This window comes from Castanea sativa, chromosome 12 (assembly GCF_040712315.1).
Source record: "Castanea sativa cultivar Marrone di Chiusa Pesio chromosome 12, ASM4071231v1".
In the NCBI taxonomy this organism is placed as follows: Eukaryota; Viridiplantae; Streptophyta; class Magnoliopsida; order Fagales; family Fagaceae; genus Castanea; species Castanea sativa.
In genome coordinates, this window is record NC_134024.1 from 47,546,119 (window position 1) to 47,550,832 (window position 4,714).

At 36.0% G+C, this 4,714-nt stretch overlaps 1 pseudogene; it reads right to left on the reverse strand.

Annotated features, from left to right (window-relative positions):
- Nucleotides 1–2,392: 2,392 nt before the first annotated feature.
- LOC142620794 (uncharacterized) lies at nucleotides 2,393–4,537 on the reverse strand (annotated as a pseudogene).
- Nucleotides 4,538–4,714: the final 177 nt, after the last annotated feature.

The window sequence follows — 4,714 nt, forward strand, 5'->3', positions numbered from 1 at the left end:
ATGTGTAATTAAGGTTGGCCAATGAAATTTACATTTCATGTATGTGTACCTTGTTTAGCTTTGATGAGTTACTTTTTGCACTTTGCTAATTTGTGCTATTTAGTGCTAAATTGTATGAGTTGTTTATAGAAACGATCTTGATTTTGATGTCACATGTTTTGATTGTAAGAACTAGAAAATCCTAGGAGAAATGCATAAATAAACATCTCATCACTGTTACTCACCAATTATGAACATCTGTGTGCAATTATGAACATCTGTATGCATAAACAAACATCTCACCACTGTTACTCACCAATTATGAACATCTGTGTGCAAACATCTCTTCAAACTTCCAGTTTTTCAAGTTTTCAATCTATTGAACCTGATTCTCGACCAATTGAAAAAGTTGAATTTTTAGGCCAAAACTTACTGCCTCTTTCAATTCTTGTTCGATTCCTACTCGATCAGTCAAAATCTGTTTAGCTGTCCTTTCGATTGTTGCTTGATTCCTCTCGACCAATCGAAATTCAAATTTTTCTAATTTTTTAAGGGTTTGACAGATCAGTTTTGTCCTTTTTCACCTATTCTCTCCGATTGCTCTCGATCCCTTTTATTAGAATTTTTTGTCTTTTTTCAAGTCAAAGCTTCGAAGGTTTTCTCTCTCATATCAAGTAAGCCTCTTTTACCCTTTCTTTTCATTCAAATTACATACATTCATGCATAAATTTGCATTTTCTTCAAAAATTTCAAACTCAAAGAATTTGGGGTTTTTGATGACTTTTGGTGTTTTTGATTTGAAATGGTTAATGGATTTTTGTGTATGCATGTTGTTTACATGATTTCTATGCTTTAATTTAAAATTTTTCATGATTTATGAAATTTTTCGAAATTAGGGTTCATGTGTTCTTGAGAAAATTGTAGATTACGTTCAATTGGATAAAATTGGCTAAAATTGACCATTGTTGTTGATTGATTGATTGTTTATAACATGTTTTATACCTGTTGTGATGGTCAATTACTCAATTTGTGTGTTTTAAAAAAATTAGGGCTTTAGTATTTCAAAATTTGGGGATTTTTCATAAAACTTGAATTTTTGGGTCAATTTTTTCAAAATTATGAGAAACTTGAACATTTTAATGCATTAGTTCATGCATCACTTATGTCTATGCATCATGTAGATTTTGAAGATTGCATATATACTGTGTTTAATCTCTCTCTAATGCAGTTTGCCATTGGTTTTGTTTTTGTGTGTGTGTGTGTGTGTGTGTGTTTCCTCTCTCTTTAGATCTTAGTAATGGCTCCTAAGAATGCTAGGAAGTTTAAATCCAAAGCCAAAAGAGTCTTTGGGTCCTCTTCTGAACCAATTGTGGTCTTTGACCAAACTAGGTTTCATGTTTTTCAAAAATTTCAAAATTTTGATTCCTTGGTTAAGTATAGGTCTACTTGGGGTGAGAGACCGATCAATCTAGATGCGTTAGATCGTTTTGTGTTTCAAAATCTAGAGTTTAGGAATTACACTGATTAAAAGTTTCTAACAAAGATCTTGCACTAGTATAAGTATTTTCAAGTTAATTCAAATAAACTAATGCAAGAAGATATGTATTTATATAGTATTTAGTTCTTTTCTTGCATTGCAAATCATTATGATAGTTTAGCGTCACCCAAAAATTTAATAATAATCTTAGTTCAATATCTGATTATACACATGTCCAAGAATACACCACTTAAGTGTAAGGATGAAAATTAGAGCCACTACTTGGTTTAGTTCCAAGAACCACTACTCTTTTGACCTTTATATGAGGCCCCAAGTGTGCAAACATTTTCAATAGAAAATCTTATATGACCAATTAGGGGTGTCCACCTAGACCCGAACTCGACCCAACCGACTAAACTTGACCCACCCGTGACTGATCCAAGAGCTCCAACGGTTGGCAGCAAGTTACAAATCCCAAAAACTGACCTCGACAAGTCAGTTGGCAGGTTCTCTCCTCTAAAACCCTCGTCAACAGACCCAACTGTAAAACTTACCAAAATTGAGCGACTCAAGCCTTTTTTGGTGAATTTTTGGTCCAAATACTTTAGATCCAACAAAATATATTCCGAATTTGGGAAGATTTCACCGAATCTAGTGAGATCTCGGCCAAATTTGATGAAAATCTCACCAGCGAGAATTCTTTTATTTTTCTTTCTAGTGACCTAGTCGCATGTTAAAAAAAAAATAAAAAGAAGAAGAAGAAAGCAGTAGGAGGAGGAGGAGAGATGAGCAAAACGAATTTGTACTCACCTGATTCAGCTGAAAAATGACCGTTTGGGACTAAAAGATCTACCTGTTGGATGATGGTGAACATGGACGACAACATAGGCCAATACGATGCCACCGAAATATTCCTCTGGTTCCTACTCTAACTACCTAGAAAAGAAAAGTATCAGCCATGATAACTGTAACCGGAGGCTCAAGCTGATCAAGGAGCCGCACAAATGGAGCGTTCAACTTCGTCATGGTAGCTTCAACGAAGGAGTTAACGTCAACGGCGCGGCCTAACTCTGATGGGATAACGTTAGGTATGGTGCCGAAGCGAATGTTATCGGGCTTAGGATTGGAGTCGATGAAACCGAGCTATACTTCGGTGACAATAAAGGTGACGAGGATATTGCTATTTTTCGAAGCAAGTGTTTTGCAGAGGTTCATCATGGGGTTGATGTGGCCACGACCGGGATTAGGCATGGCCACCACGTGGTACTTCGTGGTTGGTTTAGCTTTGACGGAACTCATTCTTCAAAGACGCTAACAGAGGATAGCTAGCGAAATTCACAGGCGACTACCCATCAATGCCGTTGAATCCCATATCAACGACCATGAGGTTACTGTTGCCACCGGCGGGCCTTCAAACCTCAACATGTGTCAAGCTGTTATTGGCTAAGTCAACTTGTTGAAGTGGCGACAAGAGAAAAAACCAAGCTTGTAGTGTCCCTGTGAATGAGTGAGTTTTTGCTGAGTTCCACCACTTCCAACTGATAGTCAACCTGTCAAAAGACAAGTTTGAGAGATACCTAGATAAAGAACTGTGCTTTAGAGTGAGTTCAAGCAAGTTTGGTGGGAGTTTAGGAAGTGACCTAGTGAGTTTGTTCTAACTCAGATCGAGTTGTCTCAAATTCGAAAGCGAGTTGATTGAGTTTGGAAGAAACCCAGTAAGAGAATTGTGAGAATGGTCCAACGACTCAAGAGATTTAAGGTTGGTAATAGATACAGGGACTGAGCAAGAGAACGAGTTGGATTGGAGAGAGAGGGTTTGGAGGTATGAAAGAGAGGAAATGGAAGAAGGTATAGGGCCAAAGAAAGACTTATCAGAGAGGTCGAGGTAAGTGAGTTAGGAAAGTTGAGAAATGAGTGGGCTGAGTGTACCTCAGTAGCCAGCAGGGTCGAGAACAAGGTGGGTGACTCGGGTCGAGTCAGGGGTGCAAGTGAGGCGGCAACCGAACACTTTTATAATCTACAAAGGAGTGGTTGCTTATGCAATTTCACAACTGCGCTTTGATATGATAACTTCGAAACTTGAAAGTCATGCAGTGTCGCATGCCATGAGCTCAGCCTTTGTTCTGGTCAAGAAGCAAAACCTTGAGTCCTCGACTAGTTTGTTGTTTTTGTGCTTAAAAAGACCAGAAACTAGAAAGGTTTACAAGTATAAATTTCATATGCACGTGCCATAAAGTGGAGTGTAATAGTGCAGCAATGGATTATCGTTACATTATTGTAGAAAAACGATCTGAATTTTGACCATAGTGTTCCCCTCTATAGACTTTTTCTTCTATGTGAGTAGCTGCTTGACACTGATGACTTTTAGAGCACGGTCTAATTGAATAAATGGATTAGAAATCCAGTGTGAAACCTAAATGATTAACAAAAATCATAGCAAATTACAGTAAATTTATTTGTAGTTTAGCACTTTAGCTCACTTGCACTTCGCCTACTCATGATTTAAAACTTAACATTTTACTCACCTTTACTTCAATCTATTTACTCGCCGTTACCCACCTCACCCTTAACACGTTAGAGATATAATTTATTACATGATAATTTTACATTAGAATTATTATTGTAATGAAAATTATTCATATATAAAATCTTGTAAACAGTAGAGTAAAAATTGATGTAAACAGTAGAGAAAAAGTTGATAACTACCGCTTTTCCGCCATCACAGATTATTTCTCCTCATCTCGATTCAAACGATTTCTTAAGACAAAAGATGATGAGGGAAACTTACTGAACCTTTTTTGCTTAAATAAAAAAACAACAAAAGGCTTGTCTATTTTTACTATTTTTTTTTTGGGATGAACTTACGTGAATAACGATTTTAATTTTTAATTTTTTTAGATTTCACATGAATGAAGATTAAAAAATCATTTCTCAATGGAAAAAAAAAAATCAAAATTAGATACTTATTAATGAAGAAGTGATAAAGCAATAGTTTAGAAGAACAAATAAGCAGTTTGTTCTTATGTAATAACTAAAAACTTGCAATTTGGTGCAGCCGCCAGCGCAACCACCGCTAGTCATTGAAACAGGATATTCAACATTTGATGATATTAAAAAAATCGTTCCTGAGTATCAAAAAAAAAAAAATCATTCCTGTACAAGACTGATGAATTAAATAAATAAATTTATTCATTGCTACATAAGGTGCAAAAATCCAGTCCATTTATATCCTCTGGTAAGAATAATTAAGAGTGTTTC